The following is a 20,796-nucleotide window of genomic DNA, read 5'->3' as shown; positions in this document are numbered from 1 at the left end:
GTTACATATGACTTATGCTTTCGTGAGTTAACTTGTCCCTCCGCATAGGCATAAGTAAATGTAATCCCTCGAATTGAACCCGCAAGCCCATGACGGGCGATAACCGATGCTCCATACTAACCTTAGTAGGTGACACTATGGACAATTCGAGTACCTCTCTAGAATCGAAACCACATATAGTGAACCGTACGAGTCACCCAATTAGAGCCATGCCGAACCTCTGTCCGATGAATAGTCACCAAAATAATTACACGGGAGAAACGCCTCTTACCTTTTATTTCTTTTACATTTACACTTATTTGCAAATAAATTGAGTCTGTTTAGTAAATTGGGTCAAATAGATTGTTTGATGGTATGTGGGGTAGGTTTTTGTAAAGCATGTTGGGGGAAAAAAAATGTGGGTCTGTTCCACCAAATTGTATGATTGAATAGCTTAATTTGTTAAATTTTCCATAGTCTTTATTTTTCTTTATTTTTCTTCTGTTTATATCTGTTGTGATCTCTAACCAAGGTTATTTGTTCTTCATTTTACTTTTCATCATGCATCATAGACATAGTTAGGAAGGTGTTGATTAGAGATTGGTTGCCAAAAACGGGTTTCTGATGGAGGAGTCAATTACGCAAGTAACCGAAAAAATGTCGTAATTAGAAACTGATCTTTAAAGACCCAGAAAGCAAAAGGGACAGTTTAAAGGAAAGATATATCTCTGATCTTTCCGGGAAGGCGACTTCGAATGCTCATCAGAATAACCCCGAAGATTTGACTAGGATCTGGAAACAATGAGACTCAGGCACTAAGGGCATCTTCATTGGCAAAATATTTTGTAATGGACTCTTTTGATAAATGAAACGCCAAAATATGGGGCTATCTTAAAATCAACACCATTTTTTGCATATTTACGCATGACTAGCATCCATTGGTCATTCATTCATTCATTCATCCATTGCATATACATATCACCATTGCCATTCACAAAGGCTAAAACCGTGTAATCCACAGTTGCGACTACAAGTTTGGAATCACATCATTCTTATAGAACGCATCTAAGAGCTAGAGCTATGGATGCTGAACTCAATGAGAATGATGCAATTGAGGATGTTCAATGGTACGCCCCTGTCCTCTAGGATATGTTTTGAACAATTGGACTGCTGTGGACCTTCTTATAGTTCCTAAGTCCTCTCCAGAGTAATGCCCAATGTTACTTCTCTATTTATTTTTTGTAGTATTCCTTTTGTAAGAGTTTATGATTGCTCTTTATCATTTCAATGAACATTAATGAAGATGCATTTCGTCATGATCTTTTCATTTCCACCAGTTTCATAATAACCCCCATCGCTTCATATCCTTTCTCTCCATGTATCTCATTCCATAACATTGTGTATGTTGATTATAATACTTTGATGCTCCTCTATAGTTTTCTTTCACATTCACCTTTAAGGTGCTCAGATATCCATGGTATAAACAATCCTATTACAAGTCCTGAAATCGATTTCGAGAAGGTTGTTTGTTTAGGAGAATTCGAAGCCGAGGAAGATGCTAAAGATTTTGTCTCGTCTCCTAACTTACTGAGAATGGTTGAACAAGAAGAGAAACATATTTTACCCTATCAAGAATCTGTTGAGACAGTGAACTTGGGAAGTGAAGAAAAGAAACAAGAAGTGAAGATTGAGACTTCCATTTCAGAGAACACCAAACAGAATTTGATCGCCTTGCTCCATGAGAACAAAGATGTATTTGCCTGGTCGTATCAGGACATGCCAGGGTTGAATGAGGATGTGGTGGTCCATAAGCTCCCACTGAAACCAGAATGCAAGCTCGTTTAGCAAAAGTTAAGAAGGATGAGACCTGAAATGCTGCTAAAAATAAAAGAAGAAGTCAATAAACAATATGATGTTGGATTCTTACAGATATCTAAATATCCAGAATGGGTAGCTAATATAGTCCCGGTACCGAAGAAACACGACAAGGTACGAATGTGTGTTGATTATCGTGATCTTAATCGAGCAAGTCCTAAAGATAATTTTCCTTTGCCACACATTGATACATTGGTAGATAACACAAGCAAAACATTCATTGTTTTCTTTCATGGATGGTTTCTCGAGTTACAATCAGATAAAGATGGCCCTTGAAGATATGGAGAAAACCACATTCATGACAATGTGGGGAACGTTCTGTTACAAAGTGATGCCATTCGGATTGAAGAATGCTGGGGTAATGTATCAGAGAGCCATGGTGTTGTTGTTCTATGACATGATGCACAAAGAAATAGAAGTCTATGTCAATGATATGATTGCCAAATCCCAGAGAGAATAAGAGCATTTTGGGAACCTCAAGAAGCTGTTCGAAAGATTAAGAAAGTTCCAGTTGAAGCTTAACCCAGCCAAGTGTACATTTGGGGTTACCTCGGGAAAATTGTTAGGTTTCATTGTCAGTCAGAGAGGTATTGAGGTTGATCCAGACAAGATAAAGGCCATACAAGAACTGCCACCTCCGCATACACAAAAAGAAGTCAGAGGATTTTTAGGAAGATTGAATTACATTGCTCGATTCATTTCTCAACTTACCAACCACTGTGATCCAATTTTTCGACTCCTTCGAAAACATAATCCAGGAGAATGGAATGAGGAGTGCCAAGTGGCCTTCGACAAGATAAAACAATATCTGTCTAATCCTCCGGTACTAGTACCGCCGACTTCTGGAAAACCCTTAATATTGTACCTGACCGTGTTCGAAAACTTAATGGGTTGCGTACTGGGGCAACATGATGAGTCAGGGAAAAGAGAAAAAGCGATTTACTACCTCAGCAAAAAGTTCACAGAATATGAAGCAAAGTACCCGTCAATTGAAAAATTCTGTTGTGCATTAGTCTGGGTAGTTCGAAGGCTCAGACAATATATGTTGTATCATACAACGTGGTTAATTTCAAAGCTAAATCCATTAAAGTACTTGATGGAATCACCCACACTTTCAAGGAGAATGGCACGATGACAGATCCTATTGTCTGAGTATGACATTGTGTATGTGAGCCAAAAGTCGATAAAGGGAAGTGCGATAGTTGATGTAACACCCCTTACTCGAGACCATCACCGGAATCGAGTACGAGATGTTATCCAATTTAACTTACCAATTCGGAGCATAAAAATTTACTTTTAAAATTAAATTCACTGTTCACAACAAAACTGTCCACCTGCCTGACTATCACTAATTTAATTATAACTCAAGTTACGAAACTCGAAATTTAAATCCATAAATTTTACCTGAAACTAGACTCATATTCCTACTTACCATAAAATTTTCAGAATTTTTGACTTAGCCAATTAGTACAGTTCATTCATTAAAGTATCCCCTGTTTCACATCTTGACAGGTCTGACCTCTTGGCACTAAAAATAAATTATCTCATTGCACAGAATCCATATTTAAATAGACTCACTAAGAAATCTATACATATAAATTATGACCCATAATTATTTCTGTACAATTTATAATGATTTTCTAAAGTCAGAATAGGGGACTTCAAAAACCATTCTGACCCTGTCTCACTAAAATTCAAATATTTCAAACTATAGAATTCTTTTGCCTACACCGTTTCTTCCATGTAAAAATAGACTTGATAAGATTTAATTCAATATATAATTCACTCTCTAATTCAATTTCTACTATTTATGGTGATTTTTCACATTCACATCACTGCTGCTGTCAAAGAAACTGCTTCTTTGAATTAGTTACCATTTAACATACATAACACCCAAAACATAATTTTTACTAACTATTTCAATAGCTAATCTTAGCCATGTCATTTGAACATGCTCAAAATTATTAAGACTCTATACATGCCATAGTTTAAACATTTTGAAAAGCACATAATACCGAGATGATTATGATAGTGTGATACGAGCTCCGACGATCCCCAATTCGATCAAGTTCAAATCACTATAAAACAAAGGAAAAGAATAAAGGTGTAAGCTACTAATAGCTTAGTAAGTTACATGTAAACAATAATTACTCATTTAATAATTAACACTTTTAACATATAACTAATCAAAACATTTCCTAGCAATTTTAATCACTTACACATGCACAATCTTACCAATTCACTTGCATATACATTTTCACACTTAACCTTTATCACATATACTCATTCTTTCAATTGTACCTGCATACACCCTTCATTTCATATACACTTTAATTCATTATTAATCCCGTTGAACACTTGGAATATACACGAATACGGAGAGATTTAGCACATAAGTGCCACACTGATATGTAGCCGAAGCTACCACTGATATGTAGCCGAAGCTACCACTAAATGTAGCCGAAGCTACCACTGAGATGTAGCCGAAGCTACCACTGATCAATAACACTGGAAATGTCCACGAGCCTGCTCACACAAGCTATCAGGTGTTTGCAACATATGCTAGATCACCCAGCACCCGTGACTCATTGTAACACTGTAACACTGATCTCTAGTGACATGTCACTTGTATCCACTTCTATTCCTAAGTTCAACCGGGAATTTACACTTAACACTTTATTTTCAACACTTTAACACTTGAATAATTCATGAACAATTTTCCTTCCACATTCAATATTAATTCACATATCAAATATAATTCACAATTTATAAAAATATAACTATTATTTACACGTAACTTACCTCGGATGCAAAACGACTATTTTTGTAATTTAGTCGATAACTTTCTCTTTTCCCCGATCACTTCCACTATTTCTTCTTTCTTGATCTATATTTACACAATTTAATACATTTTATCAACATTTCATTCAAATACAATTCATACACAACATTTTGGCAAATTTATATTTTTCCCCAAAACTTTTCAAAAATTCCACTTTTGTCCCTAAGCTCGTAAAAATAAAATTCACTAAATTTTTAAATTTCAAACTTCACTAAATCATATTTCATGCTCATAACAGCCCTCAATTTCACAAAATCACAACTTTATGCACACTTTACATCTTTCACAATTTAGCCCTTTTTCAACATTTTCATTGAAATTCATCTAGTAAAACTTGTAATTAACACTTTAAACATTTATTATCTAACATCACTAATCAATTTAAAATTATATCATGCATGGGTCAATTTTAAACTTTAATTTCATTTAAATTAAATGGTAGAAACATGAAATTCAAGCATCAATAAGCATAAAAATACGAAAATAATTAAAAACGGGGCAAGAAATCACTTACAATTGAGCTTAGGAAGATCAAGAACCCTAGCTATGGTGACATGAATTTTTTTGGCAGCAAACGTAAGATTTTGAAGAAGATGGACACTTATTTTCACTTTATTTTGTCTTTTATTCACTTTTGACAAAAATGCCCTTGACCCATTACTTGGATATTTTTCTAGAATTACCCTTTTGTGTCCATAACACTAATTTATGGTCTAATTGCCACATAAACACTTCCAATTTCATGCAATAATTCAATTAAGTCATTTAATCACTAATTAGACACACTTTGCATTTTTCTCGATTTAGTCCTAAAAATCCAATTAGGCACTAAATCATTAAAATTTTCTATCCATATTTTCACACAATATTTCAATCAATCAGTAACTAATAAAAATTTATAAAATAAAACTATTTCACTTTGGATTTGTGGTTACGAAACCACTATTCCGATTAGACCCTATTTCGGGCCATCACAGTTGACTTATTGGCAAGTCGAGCAATGGAGGAATATGTGCTGTTGAGATTTGATTTCCCAGATGAAGACTTGATGTGCATTTCCGAAGGTGAATCATCAAAAGATCAATCATGGAAGATGAGTTTTGATGGGGCATCAAACGCATTGGGGCACAGAATAGGAGCAGTCTTAGTGTCACCAGAAGGAGATCATTACCCGCTTACTGCCAGATTGAATTTCTTCTGTACTAATAACGTAGCAGAATATGAAGCTTGCATCTTGGGACTTCGTGCAGCTATTGAACGGAAAATAGAAATCTTAAAGGTGCATGGGGACTCAGCGTTAGTGATTTATCAAATTCGTGGAGATTGGGAAGTGAGAGATTCGAAATTAGTCAAGTATCGCGATCTCGTGGCGGAATTGGTCAAAGAGTTCAAAGAAGTGACATTTCACTACATCCCACGATAAGAAAACCAATTGGTTGATGCCCTGGCCACCTTGGCTTCAATGTTCAAAGCAAACAGAGAAACTGAAATAATGCCTCTCCAAATGAGTATATATGAGGTCCCTGCATACTGTTTTAGCATTGAGAAGGAGTCAGATGGACGGCCGTGGTTTCATGACATCTTAGAGTACATTAAGAATCAGAGGTATCCCGAGCAAGCAAACGAGAATGACAAAAGAACAATTAGAAGAATGGTAGCTGGGTTTGCTCTTGACGGAGATATCCTTTATAAAAGAGGAAAGGACCAAATGCTATTGAGATGCGTGGACACTGTTGAAGCCAGAAGAATACTTGAAGATGTCCACGAAGGAATTTGTGGAACGCATGTCAATGGGTTTACTATGGCTAGGCAGATTATGAGACTTGGTTATTTTTGGCTGACGATGGAGAGGGATTGCATTAGCTACGCACGACAATGCCACAAGTGTCAAATTTACGGCGATAAAATTCATACAGCTCCCTCACTCCTTCATGTCATGACTTCCCCGTGGCCTTTTTCTATGTGGGGTATGGATGTCATAGGGCCGATTTCCCCGAAGGCCTCTAATGGACACCGGTTCATCTTTGTGGTTATAGATTATTTCACAAAATGGGTAGAAGCCAGTTCGTTTACTAATGTGATGAAGACCGCAGTCTGTAGGTTCCTAAAAAAAGAGATCATATGTCGATATGGTTTGCCTAAGAGAATCATTTCAGATAATGTTTTGAATTTGAACAATAAGATGATGAAAGAAGTGTGTGAGAAATTCAAGATAAAACATCATAATTCCTCACCCTATCGCTCGAAAATGAACGGAGCTGTCGAAGCGTCCAACAAAAACATTAAGAGGATTATCGGGAAGATGACTAAGACATATAAAGATTGGCACGAGAAGCTACCATTTGCTTTGTACGCATACCGCACCTCTATACGGACATCTACAGGAGCAACTCCATTCTCTTTGGTGTACGGAATGGAAGCTGTTTTGCCCATTGAAGTAGAAATCCCATCCTTATGTGTCTTGATGGAGACGAAGTTAGAAGAATCAGAGTGGGTTCGAGCTCGATATGACTAGCTAAACCTTATTGAAGGGAAATGCTTGAAGGCAATTTGTCATGGACAAATGTACCAGAAGAGAATGATCACAGCCCATGATAAAAAAGTGCGGCCAAGAGAATTTCACGAATGGGAACTCGTACTAAGAAAGATCCTCCCAATACAAAAAGACTTTCGAGGAAAATGGTCACCAAATTGGCAAGGGCCATATGTTGTAAAAAAGGCATTCTCGGGAGGGGCTCTGATTCTCACTGAGATGGATGGGAAAGAATTACCTAATCCAGTGAAATCAGATGCTGTGAAGAAATATTATGCCTAAAAAAACAAAAAAACAAAAGAAAATAATAATAAAAAACAAAAAAATGAAAAATCAAGATGAAAACCCGAAAAGGGCGTCTTGATAAACAAAAAGGATTAGGATGAAAACCCAAAAGGGCGTCCTAATGAAATGGGCTCGAACTTAAGGAGAAGGACGACCTGAATGGGGAGTCGAATGACGAAGTCACAATATTTGAAGCATTCTCAGAAGCTCGAAATCTTCTACACAAGAAGCCGTGCTCGAAAAGATCCAGGATGAAGAAACGTGGAAAGTTCATGCATTGGATATCTAGAGCATTTGTGGCCATTGAATTCGCTTTCCTTTCTTTATGATGCTTTTTTTTATTTGAATTTTTCCTTGTCACTTTTCTTTGTTTGTTGTTTTTGGAAAAAAAATGAATGTGAGGGCTTTCTTTCATGCCTACTTTGCCATTTTTTATGCATCTCTTGTTTGATTCATCTAAATGATAAATAGTAAGATGACATATTCTAAACAAAAGGAATGTTGAGCATTACCTGATGAGAATTTAATAAATACGAGGGCCCCAAAGTAGGAACAAAGTTCAACCGGGGACAGGAGGGTGATATACGAAGAAATGTGGGTTACTCACCAAACTTGAGGATGAGTACAAAACTAGAGAGAAAAGTCAAGAATTGAGGAAATGAATGCGGACCCTCACGAAAATCAAAAGTGGGGCACGTGACAAACAGCCCAGGGTGCATTGCATGATCATGTAGACACAAAAGCATTTAGGACAAACATGTGCATATCATAATAACATCATACATGACATATATAGGTATACCAGTTGAGCGAGGAATTTTGGGAGAAAGCTGCACAGAATCAATGAAGAAGAAGGCTTTTAGTTTCACCCGATGTTTTGAAACCCTGTTTCTTTCAAGAATTATATTTTTCAATTTTTGTTTTTCAAAAACCAACTCATAATACGAGAGGTGAGTTGAGCCTCGGGTCACGCTGAGGTATTTTTTTTTAATTTCTGTTTTTTCAAAAATCAACTCATAATACGAGAGGTGAGTTGAGCCTCGGGTCAAGCTAAGGTATTTTTTTAATTTCTGTTTTTTCAAAAATCAACTCATAATACGAGAGGTGAGTTGAGCCTCGGGTCACGCTGAGGTTTTTTTTTAATTTCTGTTTTTTCAAAAATCAACTCATAATACGAGATGTGAGTTGAGCCTCGAGTCACGCTAAGGTATTTTTTTTAATTTCTATTTTTTCAAAAATCAACTCATAATACGATAGGTGAGTTGAGCCTCGGGTCACGCTGAGGTATTTTTAAATTTCTGTTTTTTTCAAAAAATCAACTCATAATACGAGAGGTGAGTTGAGTCTCGGGTCACGCTGAGGTATTTTTTAATTTCTATTTTTTTCAAAAATCAACTCATAATATAAGAGGTGAGTTGAGCCTCGGGTCAAATCATACCTTGCAAGAGGTGATACAACTATTTTAAAATTTTAAAATTTTATATGTGATAAATTTGAAAATTTTGAAAAATCGGGTCAAATTCATATGTGATAAATTTGAAAAATTTTAAAATACCATAATTGAAAAAAAAATCATACCTTGCAAGAGGTGATACAACTCAAATTCATCCCATAGTGAAAAGACGAGCGAGATTAAATATGTTACTTTTACTTTGAGAACTACCTTGACCAAACTCTCGAGATCTTTGTCTAAAAATAAAACCATAAAAACTAGCGCTTTGACTTTAATCTTGATACAACTATTTTAAAGAAATTAAATAATATACATACATAAATTATTAGGAACACTCAAAACTTAATTTCTCTTTAATAATAACTTAATCTCTTAAGTAACACTCAAAAACTTAATTACGACTTAGAATCTTTAAGAGTTTTTAATAAATTTAAGTAATTTGTAAACAATGAAAAAGTTAATCAACATTTGGGCTTTTGACTAAACTTGTAACATTCAAGTTTTGGGCGTTAGGAGACGTGGGCCAATTGGCCCACCCTAATCTTTAATTACTTCTTTACCTTTACTGACTTGTGGGTAAATATCTTAAAACTTTTCAAAATTTGTGACTAATTTAAGATATTTCAATAGCTCAATTTGAAATGTGTAGTTTTTCAAAATTTCTCATAATCTTATATGATTTAATACACATGGTCTCAATAATTCTGGATTCGGGTCGAGTTGTCTCGGCCGGGTTTGGGATGCCACACCTCTGCCTATAAATATCTCTAGTAACGATGAAGAAATGATATACCCTTTAATAATACTAAGCCTACACTCTGTCAACACTCTTTTAGTCCTCAGCCTTTACACTCTCTTCTACACCACTATTCATAATCTCCGACTCTCTGCCCCGACTGAGTAAACCGACCTCCATAGCAACCACCCTTCTCTCCCCCATACTTCTCCCTTGTTGTACATTGAATCAATAGTTATATTAACAAATACATTCAGTTTTAAAAAGTCCAGGTAACGTAAAGCTTTATAATACATCAATTATACCATGACAGTTTGCAAGTCGATGTATGAAGTAAAAAGTTTTGTTCTAAGTCTAAGAGAAACTAGGTTCAACGACTGTTGTTCCATTAACATAGATCACCATTCAAAGTTAGAACCAAGAGTTATTCTAATACTTAATCATGGTAGTTCAATTGTATGCTCTTAGTTGTACCTTCCATTTTCATTAACATATCTGCCATGTTTGAATGAATAAAAGAACATTCCTTTCATTTCAAAATTGAATTACAAGCAGCAGTGAAATTCAACAAGCAACAAACAGGGAATTTATACAAATTGTATATATCAGTATCTATACTTCTGAATATGTATGTATGTGTACAGCCAAAAAGAAAAAAAAATCAAAATGAGATTAGCAATCAGCAAGAGATGAGGTGCAGAATTGAAGTGAGAATCAAGAGCTTACTTGAGAGTTTTGCCGCCATTTCCACACAGTCAATGAGCCACTTGCATCCCCTGTGAAGAACAGGTTTTTTGGTCCTCTTTCAATCACTCTCACTTCTCTTTTTGAAAATATTCTGCCTCTCTCACAGAACTTGTCACCACAAAAAGTAATATTCGTTAGTTACTAATACCATTCCATGAAGGGAACTTCTTTTAAACCCACAAAACAAAAGGCATTTTTCACACATCAAGATGAAATATAGGAGAATTATACTCACGACGGCAAGTCATAAAGGCGAACGGAGTCATCATTTCAAGAGCAGAACAAGACTGGTTTAGTTTCAGCATCATTCATTCCACATAATGTGAGAACACCCTGCAACCCAAAATTCATTTTAGCCCATTTCCACTCCTAACAACTCCAATATAACATGAACAGGTTACAGTAGTAAATTCAGAAAAAAGAAAAAGAACATACATTTTCCTCTTTATGAGTATAGAGCACCTCCAATTTTGTCCATCTGTTGCAAACCAAACTTTAATGGTGCAGTCAACTGAGCTTGAGAACAAATATCCATTACAATGAACAAGAGATGTCACAACATCAGCATGTAGTCTTAATGCATTGAAATGTGTCAATGTCCCACACCTGGTCAGGAGAAAAACATATATTAAGAACCAGAAATTCAATGGAAGTATAAAAACCGCATAAATGTTGTAGCTAATGGAATTTCAATAAGCCAATAAGTGTCAATTCACATGACTAAGGATTTGAACATTTATTTCAATTCACATAGAGTATTTTGTAAGGAAAACACCAGACTAGCAGAGGAACATACCCTGATTGTTTTATCCAGAGACCCAGAAAATAACATTTTGTCTCCCACAGCCAAGCATGAGACAGCTCCATTGTGGCCTTCCAGGGACGCGGCTAGCTGAAAAGAATCGGTCTCACAACTTGCTCTCCATGCAATAATACCACCATTGTACAACAAGCAAAGGAATTGAGTAACTACATTGTCTCCAAAACAATAATTTTATAAATAAAGATGGCCTGAAATGAGAATGATCACCTGTGCCCAGCAAAAAGCATATCCCCAGCCACAATCATGGCATAGACTTGACCAACTGGCCCTTTTAGATTTAATTCAAGGTCTGAGGGAATATTTAATGCCTGCAAGATACCAAAAAAAGGTCTCAATTTAGTTAATGCCAAAACAAAATAGGAAAAAGTGTATCACACTTAAAGACGATTTGAGGACAATTAACCATAATGTTGGATGCCAACCTTGACAGCATTTTTCATGCCAGTGAACACCCAGGCACCCTCAGTAATCAAAGATCCAGCTTCATCTCCAAGATTAGTAAAATGAAGACACTTTCCAGTGTGGCCGTCCCATATCCGTGCAGTTCCATCGGAGCTTCCAGAATAAAGCTTGTCATGCCCTGAAGGAAGGCCCTCTAATGGTCTGTTTAGATCAAAACACACAGAGAATAACTAAGGTAAGAAACTTGATTTGTTATGTAAAGGTGTAAAAAGCCCCAAAATCCAAATGAGGGAAAAAGAATACCTTCTTGTGGCCTTCAAGCTTTGCCAACATGGTAAAGCCATCCCCACGAGACCAAGAACGCAAATACCAGCACTTGTCACCTCTGTGACAGTGGCCTGACATCCAGTACTTACAGAGTTTATTGTGGTCTGGGGACTTTAGAGTGGAAAGAGATGAATTGTGGGGAGGGTTTGGGTTTATAAGAAAAATATCTTTGGCTTTGGAGTATGAGAATTCTCCGTTATTTCCAGCCAGTTTTCTTTCTCGTCCATGTACATCCATTCTCTGTAGGAAAAAAAAAAGATCGAAAATCAAAAGGCTTAATTAAGTATAGCCTAATCCCCCACCCCCAAGAAAATTAAAAATCAAAAGGGAGGGAAACAAACCTGAAAGAAGAGATTAAAAGCGCAGCCTGTGACTAAAGAGAAAGTAGAGGTGGGTGAAGAGATGTAAGCTTGAAAAACAAAAAAGGCAAAGAAAACAGAAGCAAAGTAAAGAGATAGTTCTTAGAAATGATGGGTAAGGGCGAGGGGTGTTTATAATGGAAGCAAATGTCGTGTTAGCATAAAAAACTAGCCGTTGGCGCCAGATACACCTGTCCATGGCCGGGCGGTTCGGCTCAGCCCGACGACCCGCCCGAAATATAAGAGAGTTTGGATAAAAATATAAACCCGAAATATGGATTTGGACAAAAAAATTAGGCCCGTTTAGAATACGGGCTGGGCCTCGGGCACAATTTTTTTAGCTAAGACTTAGCCCGACCCGAATATAATAAATATATATTTTTTATTTTTATTTTTTAATTTTAAAATATTTTTAAAATACTTTTATTTTTATTTTTTTATTTTTAAAATAATTTTTTGGTGTTTATTAAAAAATAGGCCGGGCCGGGCCGAGCCCGGGTCTAAGAGTCGGGCCGAGAATTTTTTCTAGGTCCAGCCCAAATCGGCCCGGCCCGGCCCATGGACAGGTCTAGCGCCAGACGACTTGTTTTCCTACCAAATTTCAGCCCTTCGGCCCTCCCTTTCTCACCCTAGTGATTTGAATTGGGCGAGTGAAAAACCTAGCCATAACTGATCAGGGCATCTGGGCTGAGAATTTTGTCTCAATGAATGTTATTGTGAGAGTCAGCATAATATTGGGCATATTTTATAGCTGATTAGGCGTTCATGGGCTTGTCTACCATATTAAATGTTTAAAATAAAAATTGAATTAAATCGTTAAAACAAACACGAGTAGAATCCAAAAAGAAAAAGGTTAAAAAAATTGAGGATGAAAATGAGAGAAGGAAAACTAAAACGAGTGAAAGAAAAGGAAATGTATGCATTAATACCTTTGGGGGATACTAAAGAGGAGATCATCATCAGGTTCAGGTGCATCCAATTTTCGCTCATCCATTCAGAATTCGAAAATTGACAGCAGATATCGCAGGCCGGCAAACGGCGGCGTGTACCCTACTATTATATTTTATATGTCACGCAGAACAAGTTGCTCTTAGAACTGTATATAATAAACGAGTGAAAATTATAGCAAGTAATTTTGTTCAAGAAAAGTGACTACGACTCTGTATTACTAAACCATTTCAATGAATTTACTCGGGCTATATTTTTTATTTAGAAATGAAATGAAATTATGAATTCCATAAATATTTCTACGAATTGTTCATCAACAACAAGCTTCCAGTTCAACAGCAAAGGCGACAGATCCTGACCTAGCGGAATTTGATTCGGCGCACTTCAAGGTTGGCTGCCTCCTGCTTCTGGTAGCGGATCAGATGCTGCGAAATAAGCACCTCGACTCTTTTTTTTTCCTTGCTTAAAGGCTCTGCTGTTTGCCTTGGACAAGGAAATCCAAGGTGATGCTCTTGCTGCCATTCGCTCGACCAGGAGACACCTGGCTCGGAAATTGGTCCGATACACGCTGAGATCCAGCGTCTTGCTCAACGTTTCCATGGTTTTCAGTTTCGGCATGTCTGCCCCTGCTTATTAAAGCTGGGTGCTATTTTGGAAGATGACCTTTAAAACGTCCCTACTCTACTCAACGGTCTTAACTTGATTGTGGTTGTAGTTTTAACATGTTGATCCAACGGTTGTAAATGCCATTTTAGTGAAATGCTATCAATTGGACTAAGCCCAAACATGAGTAACAAGAAGAAGAGAGAGCCCCAAAACACCAACCAAGAAAATTTTCTCTTCTTTCAAAAAAAAAACCAAGAACCATTTTCAGACATTTTTTTTCCGTTTAATTTATTTGTTTATATTAATTAACATCTAACAATGCCAGAATGATATCGTTGAGCAGCCAGCATCCTGCTCCATGATACTGAAAGTTTCACTACTATTATTGCTTTAAAATCATCCAAATGCAAAACTTGCAATGGCGGTCTTTGTTGTGAGAATATGGAATGATGACCAAATATAATCAGATAGGGAAAAAAAAGGAGAAGTGAAGGGAAGTATCAGCTTTTGGAACTTGCTGAGTCTGGTTAATGAATACGTAAAGATAATTGATTGGCATTTACCAAAAAGAAAAATGGGATGACAAAAAGGAATGAAACAAGATTTTTATTTCATCAGAAGCGTAGAGACCTGCTAAAAGCATTAAAAAACATGGAATTGTTAGGGTTGGTCACCGGGTTTTTTTCAGCATTTCCTTTCCCACCAAGTATTGGTTTCATCAACTTCTTCAGGACCCTGTTGAAACCAGACCCACAACGCCCTTTACCCACCTGCGCCGCCGCTGGCGGTTGTGCCAACAACTGCGAGCAGCGGCACCTTTTAACCAGGCTTGACTCCGACAGGCTCCGACCCAATATAGCTTGTTTCAACTGCGCCTCAAAGGAGAGCCTCTCGAACTGGTCCAGCAGCGTGCTCTGCTCGTCCCCGAACCTTCTCAGACCAACCTCCATGCTTTTGTTTTCATTTGCTAAACCCATTTTCAAAAACTGCAGGGAGAATAAAGAAATTTCGCGGAAATTTAAAAGCCTTTTGGCTGTAATTTTGGGAATGGAATTCCATTGTTTTTAAACATTCCTTAAGAGTAGGGCATTAAATTCGTAATTGACTTTGAAATAAATATATGTTCATCCCCAGAAATAAAATTGAATTTGAATCATCTTCACGCTTAAAATGATATGAATATGAATGAGGGCTTGGAATTTCCCCACCTATCGCTTTCAATTTAATTTCTCCGGAATATGTGTCAGGTTTAAATTGAATTTCTTATTTTCAATAACAAGAATGGGTTAAAGGATAAAATTACTGCCACCAATCTTTCGTTGCTCTTCTTTCTATTTTGTATGTGATTTCAATTTTTACTTCAAATTTCAATTTTATTAATTTGTTTTGCAATTAAAATTTACCCTTCATTATTATATTTGGATGATTCCAAAGCAAAATTTAAAAAATGTTATTTCTAATATTTTATTGAAATAATTAATAATATGTTAATTTTTTAAAAAATTATCCCATCATTTTATTTAATAAAAGGTTGACTTGAAAAATAAAAAAAATCAATTTAATTTTTATAAAATATTTTTTAATTTCTAAAATTGAATTAATTGAAGGCTTAATATATAATTTTGTTACTTGAATTTGACACTTTTTTTTCTATTGTGGTACATGTATTACTTTTTTTATCTAATCTAACACCTATTTTTGACAAAAGTTATATATTTTGATACCCAAAAGTAACAATGTTAACTTTTAATTGTTTAATTCGAGTTTTAGAATTGATTTGACAAAATTCATAATTAACTAATAATATTAGCATTTAACTTTCATTAAATCAACTCTAAACCCAAATTAAATCATATCCATCGATTATATTTGACAAATTAAATACAAAATTAAATAATTTCACAATTAATACTAAATTTATTCTATTAACAAAATCATAAAAATTCAAACCTAATAAGAGTATTAAAAGTTAACTTTCATCAAATCAACCCTAAAACTTGAATTAAATACTAAAAGTTAACATCATATACAAGTATCAAATTAGACCAAAATTAACACATGTACCACATTAAAAAAATGCCTCATATACTAAGCCTTAATTGAACTATTATTGTCAAATACTAAAACAAAATCATAAAAACATTATTTTTCTTAAATCATCTCTTCATAAAAAATGAATAACAAAATACAATAAAATTAAAATTTAGTAAACAAATTCAATCAAATAGAATAAATAAATTTTAATATTAAATTAAAAATGTAGTGATAAATTTATTTTAAACTAATATTAATCAAATTAAAGTAGAGTTATTGAGGAAAATTTGGCCATTAAACCTCAAAAATTAAACGATTACGTAAAAACAATATAATAGGAAGGAAACAAGACAATTTTACATAAAAATTATTGTGTCTTCTTTTCAAAAGATTGTTGTCTTGGGATTATTTATCAAAAACAATGTAATAAGAGGGAAGCTAGATAATTTTACATAAACATATTACTATGTTTTTTTTTTGCAAAGTATTGTTGTTTTGAGATTATTTCTCACAATGTGCTTTGCTTTGGTGTTGAGGTCATTGTGCTTTTAATTCCTCGTGGATTTATTACAAAAGTAGAGTTGGCATGATCTCAACACATATAAGTGTCAAGGTCAAGCCAAAGGCATTGATTTAGTATTTATTATTCGTAGGTCTAACCACTAGAATTTAATTTGAGTGGCTAGAAGTACACACCCTGTTGATACAGTGATACAACGAGGGAATACGTAGGAAGATGTGGTGGAGCTAATGGAGGTCGGTTCACCCAATCGGGGTCGAGAGCCGAAGATTGCAAATAGTGAAAGTGGAGAAAGTATGAAGGCTAAGTGTTGAGGGTCAACTAGCAGAGTATAGGCAAGTATATCTCAGAGAGTCGATCCCTTGATCATCATTTTGGAGGCTATTTATGGGCAAGGTCCTGTGCAAGATGATGTTAATGTGTTGAGCCTGCAACTAGGCCATCATTGTGGGACGTGTGGGGCGAATGTCTTTGATAGGATGAGTGGCTTGAAGTTTACACATTATTGATACAATGATACAACGAGGGAATATGTAGGAAGATGTGGTGGAGCTAATGAAGGTCGGTTTACCTAATCGGGGTGGAGAGCCGAAGATTACAAAGAGTAAAAGTGAAGAAAGTATGAAGGCTAAGTGCTGAGGGTCAACTAGCAGAGTGTAGGCAAGTATATCTCGAAGAGTCGATCCCTTGATCATCGTTTCAGAGGCTATTTATGGGAAGGTCCCGTGCAGGATGATGTTAACGTGTTGGGCTCGCAACTTGGCCATCATTATGGGACGTGTGGGGCAAATGTCTTCGATGGGACGAGGATGTTTGTGATAGGACATATCCTATCCTTCGTTCTGATTCGAGGTATGGAGCGATTGAACCCGTGTGGGGTTTGGTGATCAAAATGATCACGTTCTTAATAGAAGGTTGGAGGAACGGATGGCTAGCTTTCTTGAATGATCATCTTCCACTTGCTTGAGTGGCTAAGATGATTAGTGAAGCTTCTGGCAACCTCTCGGCCTGTAGCATGTGGAATACATCCCTTGGATTGTCTTTCAATATGCTACGTGTCCCCATTCATGGGGGAGGTATAACATACCCTATAAATATCCCCTTCATTTCTTTTACTTTTCAGACTAAAACCTAATTCTAAATTCTATGTTATTAAATCCCAAACTCCCTATCTAATTCTCAAATCCTAAACTCGAATTTCTATGAATTGTAAAATGGCTCTCTTGAGATTGCAAGATCACATAGTGGAAAATTACATAAACATAGTAAAATGGCTTTATCTAATTCCAAAAGCCTAAACTCAAATTTTATCTACAATAAAATTGTTCTATTGAGACTATAAAATCACACTGGCATATTTCATAAACACAATTAAAATAAATATTAATTATTGTTGTAATTATTACCAAAATAAAAATCAAATTATCTGGGCATGACATAATTTGAGTTCTAAAGCCTTAGAGGATGACCAAATTGTAGAGCACTTAAAAATAACTATTTATATAGGGTATCTCAAATACCACACTTACATCATTAGTCATAATTGCTTGTTATATTAGTGTTGGATTCATATAAACACACTATGTGGGAAGGCACTTAAACTGCTTCTATGCTTTCACATTGTCAAGTGTTAGCATTATGATAAAGTGAAATAGCAATTTGACTCGGTCCAAGAAATTTCAGAGGAGTCAAAAAACCTCGACCGACTCCATATGATAAATTTAAGAGGGTACCATGACAACTTTTGGCTCAAGACAAACAAAAAAAAATATATTTTTCTTTGGGATAAACATGAAGAGCATGTTGTTGGCCTTGAGTTTCTATAGTATTGTATCACCACAAAATATAGGGGTTAATTGTAAAAAATAACTAAGTAATTGACTTAGTATTGATGGTTGTAACAACCAAGTTTTAGCTAAATCAGAACAGTAGTTTCGGAACCACAAATTCAAGGTCCTAAAATTATTTTTAAATTATTTTTGGTATTTAAAGTATGTTATTTAATATGTGTGAAAATTTCATGATTTAATTTTGCCGATTGGTTAGTTAATTTGATAAAAGGACTTAATCGCATAAAATAAAAAAAGTTGCATACTATTTGTTTAAAGTGCTCAATTGTTATGATTAATTAAATTAAAAGTTCTTATGATGATATTATACCATTGGTAGTGTTAATGGACATTAATGGACCTACATTATAAAATTTCTATGTTTATTCATTAAGGGTAAATAAGTAAATTGAATATTAATATGTAATAAATAAAAGAAAACATAAAAATCATGCATGTTCATCTTTGTTGGCCAAAAATAGCAAAGAAAAGAAACATTTTGAAGCTTTAGGGATTCGGCACTTTGAAGTCTTTATTGAGGTATGTTTTGAGTTCGATTTTTGATGATTTTTACGTTTTTGAGATCGTTGCTTTGTATTTTAGCTAGCCCATGCTTTAATTTTTTGAATTTGATGATAATTTTGTGAAATTCCATTGATGAATATTCAAGATTTTTGTTGTTTGATGATGAAAAATAAATATTTGATGTTAGATTATCATGTTTTATTAAGTGATTTTTGATAAAAATGCTTATTAAGGATTAAATTGTGAAATTTGTAAATTGAGGGGTTAAAATGTGAAATAAATTGAATTAATGGACTTCTAGGGACATAGGGAATATTCGGCCAAGCATAAGTCTATTGAAATTTTGTGTATTTTGTGTTGTTTTGAAATAGGGACTAAATTGTGAAAATGTGAAATGTTAGGGGCTAAAATGAAAAATGCTCATTTATGTGTTTTTGGATGAAATTGAATGAATATGTCTTCAAATAAGTTAAATTTGAATTGATTTAGATCAAGAAAGAAAGACATCGGAGTTAGATCGGGGAAAGTCGAAAGTTGTCGAATAGTCGTTCCGATCCGTTCGTTTCCGAACAAGGTAAGTTCATAAGTAATTAAATGTTTTTAAATTCAAATGTATGTATATATATTATATGTAGCCGAATTGAATTGTATGTATTGATATATATATATATTGCCGAATTAATCTGAGCATGAGATGACTTGTTTTGAGTTTGAATCGATTGAATTAAGACGTCCGAAAGCCTCGTACGAACCATAGGAATAGTATAGGATACGTATGTCATGACATTAAAACTTCTGAGGTATGAGATTACGTGTAAGACCATGTCTGGGACATTAGCATCGATATGAGATTACGTGTAACACCCTGTCTGGGACAGTGGCATCAATATGTAATAACATGTAAGACCATATCTAGGATATGGCATTGTATGTGATATATGTGTTTTTGAGTATCCTTAACGATTCCGAATGGTTCAACGAGTAATGTCAAAACAAGTCCGGATGTGAATTTGAGCTAAATGATTCAGGTACGTATGAGGTTTAAATGTTTATTGAAAAATAAGGTAAGTGAAGTTACTTAATATGGTAATTTGGAATATATGAGATAAATGATTGTATATGTGTATGATATTAGCTAAATTTCAGCCTATTTCAAATTAAATTATGTATGTTCTCGTGTTAAATTAATTGCTTATGACTTACTAAGCTTTCAAAGCTTACTTTGTGTGTCTTTCTATTGTTTTATAGATTTTGAAAGCTAGCTCGAGTTTGGCGATTATTCAGGAACATCGTCACACTATTGATCGCTATTTCGGTATTTTAAAAGTTTGTATTTTCGACTTATGGCATGTATAGGCTAGTTTCGATATGGTTCGTTTTGATCTGTATATTTGTAGCCATGCGAAAATGGCTTGATAATGATGGTAATGTTCGTATATATTCTGTTGTGGTAAAAGTTCATCTTGGGAAGTATGTTTTATGGTTATATGTTTTGGTTGAGTAATGAGGTAAATGATGAATATATATATTGATTCAGTATTGGTTATTTAGGTACGATTCTATATGGTGAATAACGACTATGTTTTAGGTTTGTTTCGTTGGTTATATATATATAGTTATAAGTGACATTTTGATGTTTGTATTAAGCTATGAAATGGTATAATTAGCTTTGATTTGAGTTGTGAAATTGGTTTGATTATTAGAGGTTGTATTGATGACCGAATAGATGAAGTTAAATGGCTTGGTATAGGTAGTTTGGATTGATTATTGAGCATATGATTTGGATATACTATAAATTGTATTTTGTGTCCGAAAATGGTTAATGATATTATGGTAAATTGCGCATGAATTGGTTGTGAATATGTAAAGTTTGGCTTGATGCTTAGCATATGAAAATGGTATGTTTAGTATTTAGTTAAAGGCATGAAATTGTTTTAAAGGATGTCTTAATGTATGCTCGGTATATGAGATGA

The 20,796-nt window shown here is 34.9% G+C and overlaps 1 pseudogene; it reads right to left on the bottom strand.

Moving 5' to 3' along the window:
• Positions 1–3,630: 3,630 nt before the first annotated feature.
• LOC105775315 (zinc finger CCCH domain-containing protein 48-like) lies at positions 3,631–14,299 on the bottom strand (annotated as a pseudogene).
• Positions 14,300–20,796: the final 6,497 nt, after the last annotated feature.

The sequence above is a fragment of the Gossypium raimondii genome, chromosome 10 (genome assembly GCF_025698545.1).
Source record: "Gossypium raimondii isolate GPD5lz chromosome 10, ASM2569854v1, whole genome shotgun sequence".
NCBI lineage: Eukaryota > Viridiplantae > Streptophyta > Magnoliopsida > Malvales > Malvaceae > Gossypium > Gossypium raimondii.
This window is presented reverse-complemented; position numbering and strand designations above follow the sequence as displayed.